This window comes from Pinus tabuliformis, chromosome 1_2, assembly GCF_031772625.1.
Source record: "Pinus tabuliformis cultivar Carrire ecotype Pingquan chromosome 1_2, CPIR1, whole genome shotgun sequence".
Taxonomy (NCBI): domain Eukaryota; kingdom Viridiplantae; phylum Streptophyta; class Pinopsida; order Pinales; family Pinaceae; genus Pinus; species Pinus tabuliformis.
Genome location: NC_142298.1, coordinates 653,519,324 through 653,533,679, shown reverse-complemented (window position 1 = coordinate 653,533,679; position 14,356 = coordinate 653,519,324). Strand labels below are relative to the sequence as shown.

Genomic DNA, 14,356 nt, shown 5'->3' with positions numbered 1-14,356 from the left:
CCAAACTGCCGAAGAAAACATACCGCCCAAACGAAGAATCTGTTTCTGCTCCAAGTTGTTGCCGAGCTTCTTTATGACACAAAGCACAGTAATGATCCATCATTGAATCTAATGTCTTCTGCAACAGCAAGGATTTCCATCTTTCAAATGCCTCACCCGCAAGAAGTTTCTTCAGTAGGTTAGGTGGAATAGAAAATTCACACTTAGGTTCTGGACAATTGAGCTTGTTGACGGCAACAACCTTCGCATGAACATGTGAATATGTTTCCATACACTTCCAGCAGAAGATATGTTGGCATCGTAATTTGACAAACTCAGTCCCTGGATATTCCTTGATTTTTTTTATCAATGTATTGCATCAGCCGAGGAATATCAACATCTGGAGATGAAAACACAGAAATCGCTCGCCAATCTGTTTTGCTCTGTTCTTTGGACATGTATTTCCCCTTCAACTTCTTGTCATGGACATCTGTTTCACCATCAGTATCCGCATTACTTGACTTCCCTTGAAGACTACTAAAACCGAGGCCAGCACCAATTGTCAATCTGTGTAGATCAACAAGAGAATTGTAGTGGTTTCCACGATGATAGCTAAGCCGGATAGGAGGAGAATCGGTACCATAACTACCATGAAATATGTTGATAGGCTCTGTACTGTATGAATAAATATGAATGGGACGATTATATATCTCCGACATTGCCTGGATTTCCAAATTATTACCATAGACCTTGTCTCTCCTTTTTCTCTTGGAAAAAGCTGTGAAGCTTTCTGTGACAAATTGAGAGAGGTGATCTCTCTCTTTCTCCATATAGTCAATGCACATCTGTCTTGTGACATCATACACCTCTGGGTCACCATAAACCTGATCAGCAACTGCACGAAAAAGGCAATTACCATCTGCTATCATGCGCCTCACTTCAAGCCCCTTTGACCGTCGAATTTCAATTTCAAACTGCCGTTCTCCTTCAGCATCACCATAAGAGCCGAAACAGGAACTTTGTTCATCTGCACTATTATAACCTTCTCCATCTCCATGTGCAATAACAGCCACTGCCAAGGCATTTATAAATTTCCTGTAAATTTCCAACTTGGCTAGCCGCCTCCTGACCAGGATACTGAAATTTCAGAGTAGCCTTATGCAATTGGGCAATACTGCCAGAAGCAACGGGCTTCTCTTCAAAGTTCTCAAAAACTTCATCAATTCTACGACCAAAAGCCCTTTCAATAGTTTCCTGTGTGTATGAAAATTTATGTGCCGGTGCCTTTGTGTGCAGTTTTGCGAGCTCCTTACACAAGTCTCTGGGGAAAAGATATCTATTTGCGCCATGATGAACCAACTTTAGTGCTTCCTTCAGCAGTGAACCGAGCAATCTCGTTCCTCCATTGAATAACAGCTACCATGGGACAAACAACAAGGGTGCCTTTAACCTGAGGTAGTACCTTGCAATCACTAAAACTGTCACCTTCAGATTCAGAACTGATGACAAGCATACACGCAGGAGCTTGAGAGCATGCCTCCTGTAAAGTGCATCCACCCCAGAGCTATTTTGCATGACAGCTGCTATGGATTCGAACAAATCCCCAATTTTGTAGCGCAGCCTAAAACATGTTGCGCTGCGAAACTACGAAAAGGATTTGTGCGCTGCGGAAACACTTAAAAATTATTACATGAGCTACGAAATAACCTAAAGAGCTTTGTGAGTGATTTTGAAATTTTGGCATTAGAATTTTCAGTGATAACAGTGGCTCCACTTGGGATAGTGTGCTCCTGTAGTATACTAAGAACTCGCAGGTCCAGTGCTTTATCCATTTATGACAAACTGAAATTTGCTCGACAATCATCCCCTTCAAGCTTCTGGGGCCTTCACCTCGGGCTTAAGCTTGATGATCACTGAAGGAGAAAGAAATCTACATCTACAAAAAAAAAATGCTCAGTCAACCTTGAGCTTATTTGCCTTTTCCTACCTACCTACCCTAACAATTCAAATTTCTTTCAGCTCAATCAATGTGAAATTTCCAATGTAGCCAATCATTTGTCTTATCTGATGTTTGATTTCTTTGACTGCATCGGAGTTCAGAGCCACTATGATATGGCGATGACCACTGCCACTGAACTTGCCTCTGACCTTCATAGAAGAACTGAAACACTGGAGAGTAGAACTCTTCCATGTAGTCAGCTATAGGATCCCAGAATACATGATCAGCTTGATGATTCTTGTAACTTTCTGGTTGTGCAAACTGATCTTCAACAACAGTGTACAGTCCCTCAATCGTGAAAGAGAAAGGAAGCAACACTCTCTCCTTGTGTTCTGCCATTGAAAGCTTCTGAAAATAATGATCATGATTATGAAAACTATATGCCTGAATTTGACCTTCTAAACCTTCAATGTCTTTCTCAATGTCCTCAGCAACTTCATCCAAAAATTTCATCTTATCTTCTGTCTGGCAGTCAAATGATTTTAGATACGATGACAAGGACAAAGAAAAACTTTCATTTGTATCTCCATTACTATGATCATTATTCCATTGTTTGAAACCTTGAATTGAAGGAGAGTTTGCCACCACATCTGATCTATCTATCCATTCATCCAAAAACATAAGCCAAAAGTCTTCAAATGACTTAATGGATTTGGCAGGAAAGCTTTCAATCCACTGTTTACATTTCCCTTGAAATGAATCATAGAACAACATAATGCAAACATCCTCATGTTTAACTCTAAGAAGCACTGTAAAATCACAAAAATCTGATATATGCTTCAAAGTTAAACTCGAATCTTCTCCATTGAATTTTGGACCATTCCTTAGAAAATATGCATCCTTGGGAAAATGATTTGGGAAACCATGAATTCCTGAAAAATCTATGCATGCATACCTTGAACTAAGAATGGTAGCATCTGGGTCCTTCATAACGCCAGTGGAATCACCATGAATCTATGAATTTCGAATTCTTCAACAATGGAGTCGCCAAGGTAGATTTGCAGCCTCAAAAACCTTCTGAGCTCCTGCTACCTTCAGAAGTTCAGCTTCATACTTACGGGGATGAGTAATCTTCAGTCTCCCGGCAGACGCACCAAAATGTTATCACAAAATCAAGCACTGGAAGGCTGCTGACCAGGTAGACTCTGTGTAACTGTTTCAGACCAATCTTTTGACTAAGGCTTAGCCTCCTTAGCTTGAGAGGGCTCTCTCAAAAGGTTATTGATTTAGACTATTGATGAGATGGCTAACTCTTGCAAAGTGAATTTAACAAATATATTGGCTGGACTGACATTACAAAGACTTCCATTGGGCTTATGGAGTTAATCATCCTTCAATAAACTATAACACTACTCATTCATAGAAGTCAGGGCATGTGATGTTTAAATACTCAAAACACATCTCATAGAAACCTCAGCTTACAAATACACACAGGAAATCAGAGCAGCAAAGTGAATTCTGAGTGATTGTGTATTTATACAACTGTAAAAACATAAAGGATAAAGCAAAACCACATATCTTGAGCATTGAAACATTGTATGAATCCTGAGAAGAAAAGCAGCAAATTGTATTACTGAAACTGAGTTTTTACACAAGCCAAAACAATACTTTGTTTTCTCAAATATCCAACCCTCATTACATAGATGATTCAGCTATATATAGAAACATAATTCTAACTACTTGGAGCTTCCTCCTCCAGCATGAGCGGAGCTCGATGACTGCCACTAATGACACCTATCTGCTTTGCAACAAACTATTTAATACAATAACCACTAACTGAAGTTCTAAAGAGTTCTAATTTAATTATAACTCTAACTTTATCTCCTTCGTAGAATGATTCCTCCTTGCAGCTTTGACACCTGGTTTCCTTTTCGTTTGGCTAAGATGGCATGAGATGAGAAGTTAATGCCCCATATTGGCTTTGGATACTGAAGGCTTTAATCTGTTCCATGTTGGCTGAGAATATCCCTTACTTTTCGGTTCTGGTCCCCCATCACTTCGAATATGCAGCAGCATGTACTTTAAGTCTCTTTAATAACCCAAAAACAATAGAATACCACCATGTTTCCTTTTAAAAGGTACAGCTGTCTTGATCTGAATGGTTGTGAAGGCTTCATCTAGTCTCTTTGATATCCTGTAGGTGTCTCCTTTTGAAAATTCCTGCACATATCACCAAACTGCCTTTTTGCGTTGAAAACACCACCTACAGCAGTTTCGTAGCGCGCTACGAAACTGCTGAACTGTTTAAACAGCTTGTTCTCTTGCAGTGATTATTTGAGGAAAGGATCTTATCCAAAAACCAGTTCAAGTAGATTGAAAAGGTCCTTATCATGCTTGTTGAACCAGCATCTAAACAAGAAACTCCAGAACTTCTTCCTCACTAAACCCATAGTTCATATTGATTTACTTGCAAACATGCCTTCTGAGGTAGAGGTTTTTATTACTTCTTGATGGTACCAAAAACCTGCAAACTAAAGACGATCTGGTTTAGTTAAAAACGAGTCATAATTAAGCCAGAAATCAATGCATCTGACTGAGAAAAGCTACTGGATGAAATAAACAAACCGCCTAGTAGCAAGTTATCAGAATAGTTCCTCAAGGGCAGCTTCTCCTCAACCAACACTGATATTCTTGACTACAAGAAAGTTGCTCCTTATACAACACCATAGGTGAACCTTGGCACCACTGATTTTCTTTTGTTTCCTCTTATCTAAATCTCTGAACTGCAATGATTCCCGGTAATCACTGTCTGTTGTCACAAACACAACTATAAAAATGCTGATAAGGCCAGCCTTCATTACTAATTCCAACACCTAAGAATACCACTGCACAGACTGCAAGAATTATGAGTGTCAAATCTTGAGATGCTTCCCACACAAAGACCAAAAAGCCTCGAGGTGGCTTTTCATCAAATTTGTTCGAACCATAAACCTTCATTCTTAGCATTAAAGTATCTTCATTAGCAATAATACCATCTGTGATTGAGGTGGAAAGTTTAGCAGCTGTTCCATCAACTCCATTGCACCATTTTAACTTTTTAATGTCATGCCCTTCTACTATCGATGCCAATTCATCAGTCATCAATGTCAAACCCAGCTGCTCTAACATCCTCCGGTGTATTGTAAACAATGGTGCTTGAAGGGGCAGATACACCATCGATAAAGTGGAGAGCTGCAGTTGACACTAAAGAGCCACGCTTAGTTTCTCCTCAGTCCCAGCTATGCCCATAGCAAGCCCAATGTCAGCTTCATGCAAAGCTGGTGCATCATTTGTGCCATCACACCTGTTGAACATCAATACCTCGAGCCAGGAGGTCAGTTGTGATCAACACTCTGGAGGATCCAGAGCTGAATTCCCTCATAATGATGTCGCTTGTGTTCTGATCCATGTCACCATGGATTGCAGACACTGTATGATCTCGAGCTCGCATTTGATCTGTGAACAAATCTACCTTCCGCCTAGTATTGATGAAAATCACACTCTGTGTGATTGCCAAAGTTTCATACAGGTCACACAGTGTATCATGTTTCCAATCTTCTCGTTCAACATTGACATCAAACTGTTTGATACCCTCCAGAGTACGCTCATCTCTTTTCACAAGAATTATACCTGGATTCTGCTGAAGTTTAAAAAGCATTTATCTCATCATTTCAGCAACAAGCTTATCTCGTTGCTCAATGGAGATATCGGCTTGCGAAAGGTTCTCTGTATCAAAATCTCCCCTCGCCATTATAGCAGTCTTTCCGTCTTGGTGCTTTTGAGCTTTCTGTATACGGAGAAACGCAATAAAATCTTGATTGTACCAATTGTAGAGTTGACTAGTTGAGCTCCTGAGACAGAAAACTACCGTGATGCGAAAACTTTTTAGCGGACTTCAGAGTTACCATCGTCCATTCTCAAAGTTATGTAATCAGCTTTTGTAACAGTTTCACCAAACTGCCGAAGAAAACATACCGCCCAAACGAAGAATCTGTTTCTGCTCCAAGTTGTTGCCGAGCTTCTTTATGACACAAAGCGCAGTAATGATCCATCATTGAATCTAATGTCTTCTGCAACAGCAAGGATTTCCATCTTTCAAATGCCTCATCCGCAAGAAGTTTCTTCAGTAGGTTAGGTGGAATAGAAACTTCACACTTAGGTTCTGGACAATTGAGCTTGTTGACGGTAACAACCTTCGCATGAACATGTGAATATGTTTCCATACACTTCCAGCAGAAGATATGTTGGCATCGTAATTTGACAAACTCAGTCCCTGGATATTACTTGATCTTTTTTATCAATGTATTGCATCAGCCGAGGAATATCAACATCTGGAGATGAAAACACAGAAATCGCTCACCAATCTGTTTTGCTCTGTTCTTTGGACATGTATTTCCCCTTCAACTTCTTGTCATGGACATCTGTTTCACCATCAGTATCCGCATTACTTGACTTCCCTTGAAGACTACTAAAACCGAGGCCAGCACCAATTGTCAATCTGTGTAGATCAGCAAGAGAATTGTAGTGGTTTCCACGATGATAGCTAAGCCGGATAGGAGGAGAATCGGTACCATAACTACCATGAAATATGTTGATAGGCTCTGTACTGTATGAATAAATATGAATGGGACGATTATATATCTCCGACATTGCCTGGATTTCCAAATTATTACCATAGACCTTGTCTCTCCTTTTTCTCTTGGAAAACGCTGTGAAGCTTTCTGTGACAAATTGAGAGAGGTGATCTCTCTCTTTCTCCATATAGTCAATGCACATCTGTCTTGTGACATCATACACCTCTGGGTCACCATAAACCTGATCAGCAACTGCAGGAAAAAGGAAATTACCATCTGCTATCATGCACCTCACTTCAAGCCCCTTTGACCGTCGAATTTCAATTTCAAACTGCCGTTCTCCTTCAGCATCACCATAAGAGCCGAAACAGGAACTTTGTTCATCTGCACTATTATAACCTTCTCCATCTCCATGTGCAATAACAGCCACTGCCAAGGCATTTATAAATTTCCTGTAAATTTCCAACTTGGCTAGCCGCCTCCTGACCAGGATACTGAAATTTCAGAGTAGCCTTATGCAATTGGGCAATACTTCCAGAAGCAACGGGCTTCTCTTCAAAGTTCTCAAAAACTTCATCAATTCTACGACCAAAAGCCCTTTCAATAGTTTCCTGTGTGTATGAAAATTTATGTGCCGGTGCCTTTGTGTGCAGTTTTGCGAGCTCCTTACACAAGTCTCTGGGGAAAAGATATCTATTTCGCCATGATGAACCAACTTTAGTGCTTCCTTCAGCAGTGAACCCAGCAATCTCATTCCTCCATTGAATAACAGCTACCATGGGACAAACAACAAGGGTGCCTTTAACCTGAGGTAGTACCTTGCAATCACTAAAACTGTCACCTTCAGATTCATAACTGATGACAAGCATACACACAGGAGCTTGAGAGCATGCCTCCTGTAAAGTGCATCCACCCCAGAGCTATTTGGCATGACAGCTGCTATGGATTCAAACAAATCCCCAATTTTGTAGCGCAGCCTAAAACATGTTGCGCTGCGAAACTACGAAAAGGATTTGTGCGCTGCGGAAACACTTAAAAATTATTACATGAGCTACAAAATAACCTAAAGAGCTTTGTGAGCGATTTTGAAATTTTGGCATTAGAATTTTCAGTGATAACAACACACATGGTTCCATTGGAAGTATTCATATACTTGAACAAGATTTATTTTTCAAGTAGAGTAGGACATATACAAAAAATTAAAAAAAGTAAAGAGAAAAATAAGTCCTATTGTGAAAACTAGCTTGATGGCACAATTAGACATGAGCTTTGCTTGAAAACCAGGAAACTCGTGAGCAACATTCACAATAAGCTATGTAGTTTTATGACGGTATCAATATTTTGTTATGGTCCTTAAAATCACTTTCGGTTCTTTTCTCGAGTTGGTTGATGTGGGATTTCTTAAGGCCCACCTTCCAATAGATCTTGTTCCATCGACCCCAACACCTTATCTGGGATCAATATCAGAGATTATTTCGAGTGCCTTGGAACTTTCATACATCAATGGAAAGCCTCATCGTTGACAACAATGGGAACACAAAATTTCTCTTGATTGTTACATCTTGTAGGTGACTTGAATTCAACACATTCATTCATCCCTGTCAAGATGCACTAAGATACCTTGACACTCATTTACATTATCATTGATTTGTCTCACATTGGTTAACAATGTTCATTATTGATTGTTAATCCAATGATTTCTTTCCATGCTCAACTTCGGCACATTCATTCGCATGGTAAGAATTGTACCATGAATTTTGGTTTTGATGAAGACTATATGGTTTTATGGAATCAACAACAACTTGCAACAATATATTTTATTAGTTTCTGGTAGTAGCATGTTCATACTTTTCTTGTTCAACAAAAACATGATGGCATCACTACAACTCTTCTTCATTCATTTCCTTTTCAAGAAAATTAATAAAGTTGGCTCCATTTCAGTCAAACATACATCATGTTTCATGATTTCTACTTCAACATGCAACACACAATCCAAATAATTGGTTCAGACTCAGAGAAAACAAATTTCAAAAGAAGAATACAAATAGCCATGAAAATTGACATTTTTTGCAACAGCTACAAAAGGATGCAGGTTTTGCATCTATTACTGTAGCAACCTATTTTTTGGTTGTAGCAACTTGTTCTAGGGTAGTTTTGGCACAAATATTGCACGAGATTGGAGCAGAATTATTTTTTTTAGATATTGGGTTTTCTCAAAGTATGATAAACTGAGTAAGATGTGGGAAAAAAAAAGAGAAACTTTCCAGTACATTTCAATGGGGTTTTCAATGAATATTTTTAGTTTTCACCATTGTGCACACATCAATACAAAATTTAGTATTTTTTCACAACAACATCTTTTCTTGATTAAAATGGGATTCTAAAGGCTAGTGGCAGTAGAAAAGGAGAATTTGATTTATCATTTAAGAGATATTGGAAAAACTGCTACAAGAAGGGGACAAATTCTGTGGAACAAGGTCAAAGTGATGGTCAACACATCATGCAACAACAAAGTACCTGAGTCAAATCAACATCAAATAAGTGTTCAAATCATGTTCTCTTCTCCACCAATTCCAAGAGGTAAACTTGAGGTAAAATCACTTATGAAACTTTTTAATTTATTAAAAGTTTAGAAAATTATGATGAGAAACCACTATAAGTATAACATCCTTTCATTTTTCCACCATATCTTTCATTTTGCAGACCACTCATACCATCAACCATCCCTTTCACTTTTACTCATTTTGATTAAATTTTCCTTTGTTCAAAAATAAATCTTTATGACAACAATATACACTTAGGATACAAGGCTGCAATAGATGAATTCAAAACTTGGTAAATGAAGACAATTTCAAGAAGCAACATGGAAAGTTTTTCTCACTAAAAGTTTATTATGGAATCAATAAGGCTAGTAAAACCAATAATATGGAACCATAATACAGTCTATTCTTATGGTTTTGTAATATGCCAGTAAGAGGCTTGGAAATTATTTTTTTGAATCCAAATTTCTGTTAATGAGGCATTAAGGAAGTTTGTCACATCAAAAGTTAGAAGAGATGTTGAAATCAAGATACTCTTTCTATCAATGGAAGGCAATCGAGCAACAAGTCTTGAGGACCAAGATTTAATTACTTCCAAGACTAGAGGTATGACATAATTAGAAGTTGAATGGGTATTTTAATGATGTGTTTCATTAACTATCTTCTAATTTTAAAATGAGGGCTACTGGATCATTTCATGGGTATTATAAATTAGTTATAATACATATTGCATTTACATTTGAGAATGAAGTATTGGAGTGGTTTGACGTTCTTAGCAAGAGACACATTTATACACTTGAACATTGATTCCAGCATCATATATCAAGTATAAAAAAGCTTCAACAACATGATGATCAACAACATCAAGGCCACTTACATCAAATACTGGTTTTGTAAATATCTTTTCAAAAGAAATGTAACATTTTATTTGTTTCTTTGAAGTAAACTACAAAACATAGAACATATGGACATTGAAAATATATCTCATGTTTATTGTATGGCCTTTCCAAATCGATCATAACCCATTAAAACTTATTATATCTTAGATATCCTGTTTTTCAAATGATGAGCATGCTGCAAGGGTGAAGAATTCATTTTCTTTTTTCACCTTGTTGACTTTGTTTTGATCCTTTTTTTGACTTCATAAAGCCACTCCATCCATCCATTCATATCAATAATACAGTCATTTATGCATACAAATGTTATATGAGAAACAATGTTACAAGAACAACACTTCTAAGTTAGAAGTCCATAATTCTATTGTTTTTGTATGTTTGTTGATTGAATAAGTTAAACTGTGTTAAGTTGCAAAATTTCACATTTTCTAATAGCCCCCAAATTCTGAAGTGAAATCAAAGGTTGATGAACTTTGAGTAGTGGCCTAGAAAAACTATAAGATGGAGAATGTAGAAAAAGGATTGAGAAATGATATCCACCATTCATCACAACAAAGAAGCATTATTGTCACTCTAATAGCTGAGTCAATGCCTTATCGAGTGGAAGAATACATGACAAATTTAAGTGAAAAAGCATACTAGAAAACTATTCAAGTTTGGTAAGAAATGGCGTAAGAAAGCCAATTCATTCCCAAAGATACATTCTGGAACAAATACGTTGATCCAATTTTGTTATTTTCTTTCAACTTCATGAGGATATGCAAATATCTTAGCATGGGGTAGATTTTGGGCCACTGATTTGTCATCATTTCACCATTATTTAACAATCACCCTTTTAACCATTTGTGCCAATTTCTTTTCATATGTCACTTACCCCAATTCCCACAAGATGTCGTAAACACCTCATAAATATTTCCCACACTCAAACTGGTTAATTTTCATAATTTTTCTTTGCTTTTAATGAATTAATTAGGATTATATTTGGTTTTACTAATGACAGTTTGGTCAGTTCAAGTTTCTGTAGTTCAGTCAAGTTTATGTGGCTATCTCCATGGCTGAGGTAGTAGCACCACTCTATAAGTAAATCTGGCACATGGAAATTATTTCTAAAGTTTCCAATATGGATTTTTATTGGTCAAATTCCACCCATCTCACACATGTGGACCTCCAGCAAGAAATCAAAAGAAAAACACAACCGTTTTGACCAGTCAACTTCACCTGCATTTTCTTAGTGAACGAATTTAAAAAAAAAAAAAAATGAGTTTTTTTCAAAACAAACCCAATTAGGATCTTGAAAAGAAGTGTCCTCAAATTCATTATCATTTTAAATACATTTTGGGTTCCTTGGATCCTTATTTTCTAGATTGCGTAAGATAACAATGCACCAATGTGTGAATTAATGCCTAGTAAAGCAAACAGAGGTTGGAATGGGTTGTGCTTAAGTAAATTCATGGAAATGAGGTTTCTTTTTAGTTCTTATTCTTAGCCATAATAATATCAATGAAAAAAGAATGTAAAGTCTATATAAATTCTTTAGCTAGAAGCATATGCCAATGTTGGGAATTTTGATTTATCACTGCAATATTGAAACTCTGTTTTACAAATTCCAATAATAAAAAAATTGTTTGTTGCATTAATGTAATTGTTTATTAACAAATATCTTCTCTTCATCTGAGTTTTCAACACCTCGCAGTCCTCAGGAGTACCCCTTGGAGATCTGTGAGAATAGCATAAATGTTTTCCATTTCTTTCATCTAATTTCTTTATGCTTTGTGCTTAGGATAAAAAAATTGTTCATTTTAATGTTTTTTTCCTTTAGATTGAATTAATTTTTATATTCTTACTTATTTGCCTCTATTTTCTGACAAATTAAGCACTTGCAAATAACAAAAAAATACAAAAATATTTACTTTCTTAAATTAGTTTTAAATAGAATCTCTATCAAGTTATTCTCATTCATGGTTTGTTTTATACTTAGTGATTGATTTTTCAAAATAGTTTCTTCCACTTATTTCTAAATAATTTGCATTTCATTCAAACTAAAGTAGTAATTCATTTGCAAGATAATACTTTACTTCACATGTTCAATTTTATTATGTTGTAGCCTCTGCAACAACCCCTCCAAAATTTTCAAACTCTTCTAAATTTTGGAGCCCCTCCACCTTTTCCATAGCTACTACCCATCCTTAGAGTCTATTCGGAAGTCGGGAAACCCTAGAAAGGTCCAGAAGAGACTCACGTCTCTTTCATAAGCCAAACCAAGTCGCACAAATCGCAAAGTCACACAAGTTCCAAAGGTCTCACAGGTCGCATAGGTCGCAGGTCGCATAGATTGTAGGTCGCATAGGTTGCATAGGTCATAGGTCGCATAGGTCACAAGTCACATAGGTTGCAGGACACATAGGTCGCATACGTCGCAGGTCGAATAGGTCACAAGTTGCATAGGTCGTAGGTCGCATAGGTCACAGGTCGCATAGGTCGCAGGTCGCATACATCGCAAATATCGCATAGGTCACACAGGTCACAAGGTCGCATAAGTCACAGGTTGCATAGGTCGCAGGTCGCATAGGTCGCAGGCCACATAGGTTGTAGGTCGTATAGGTCATAGGTTTCATAGGTCGCATGTCACATAGGTCATAGGTTGCATAGGTCGCAAAGACTGCACAGGTCGCATAGGTCGCACAGGTCGCAAGGTCGAATAAGTCACAGGTCGCATAGGTCGCAGGTCACAGGTCGCATAGGTCATAAGTTTGTGTAGTCGCACCTCCAACCGCTCAACTATCATGTGACCCCAGGACCCCGCAACCTTCAGAGTCGCAAAGTTGCAAAGTTGCCTTCATTATTGTTAGTCCCCCATGTGACTATGCGACTCCGTGACTCGCAAAGGTTGCATAGGTCACATAGGTCGCACAAGTCGCAAGGTCGCATGGGTCACAAAGGTCACACACTAACCTATATCAGGCCCTGCGACCCATGCAACCCCACATGTGTGACCTAAGACTATAAATATAGGCCTCAACCAACCATTTACTTAGTACCTTTGCAAATGTTTAAGAACAACACAATTCAACAATGCCTAGCATGTATGACGAGGATGAAAAGGAGTGTGAAAGGTGATATAACAATGATAATCTAACCACTCAAGGAAAGAAATGATTGATGCCATGACATGGAACGTATCAAAGCATAGATTTGTGACCATGAAATTACAAGAGATGTGAAGGCCACAAATTTTGGCTCGTATTAATTGTGATATTTATATCTTATATTTCATCAAAGTACATTTTTTCTTGATGATTAATTTATGATTTTGTGTGCGTGTAGGATTGAAGTGGTGAAGGCATGTCCCTATAATTTATGCAAACACTTGAACCTATTTGTTACTAAAATGACCCAAAGGATTGTTGTTACGAAAATACATGATATTGGTCAACAATAGATATTGAAGTCAAGCTAGCTCCAAGGCAGAAGGAAGGTAGAGAGATATCGCCATCTTCTACAGTAGCATAAAACATGTTTGTGAAATGAAAGGTCATGTGGAATACCAAAAGTCACCAGGTAGATGAAAATTCATGACGAAGTTCAAGTGTCAAGGGTAGGCCAAGAGTCACTTTCACCCTATAAATATACCCTCATGCCTCATTTGTAAAGGAGAGGGTCTTTTGAGAAGGACACTTTTGGAGATATATATACATTACTTAAGAGAATTTATGTCCTTCTAATTCGTACAAGGAGTATTTGTAAGTTTTCACCATTGGATTCTTCAGATCTTTTATGTTCTAATGCCATGAGTATTTTCTTCACTTGATGGATTGGATGTTCCTAAAAGCTCTTTGATGTGTGGTTTCCTCATATGCTGTCTCATACTCCAAACTTTGTGTTGCTTCATATGAATGGTATTTGATTCACTAATTCTATGCTCATGCTGATGAACTATATCTGTGGTATTGGTATAATCTATTTGACTGCACCTTTGTTTATGCTCATAAATGTTTGATCATTGTGAACTAATTTACAATTACCAAGCATTTTATCTGGGCCAACATGAGTCTTATTTGAAGCCTACTAACAGTAAATTTACATAAGATTTATTTTGTTTATAGTCTGACTATTCATGGTTTATGTGGCATAAAATATTTGTCAATTATTTCCTTGTATTTATTGAGGTATGTGCTGTCAATTGAGCTTATATTTCGCCTCCTTCCAAAGCAAGCTTAACAAAATTGAACGACAACCGGGCCTACATACCAGAAGTGACCCCTATCACAAATGTTGTTGGCTCTAGTTGGGAACTTACATTGGGGAGGTCCCCCTTGCTGTTGGTAGAGAATTCCAGTCTGTCAACAGATTTGGCACTAGAAGGAGGGCTAGTTGACAAGCTAAGCCCTT

At 37.7% G+C, this 14,356-nt stretch overlaps 1 pseudogene; it reads right to left on the bottom strand.

Moving 5' to 3' along the window:
- Window positions 1–314: 314 nt before the first annotated feature.
- LOC149207372 (OVARIAN TUMOR DOMAIN-containing deubiquitinating enzyme 6 pseudogene) lies at window positions 315–1,554 on the bottom strand (annotated as a pseudogene).
- Between the last annotated feature and the right edge of the window lie 12,802 nt (window positions 1,555–14,356).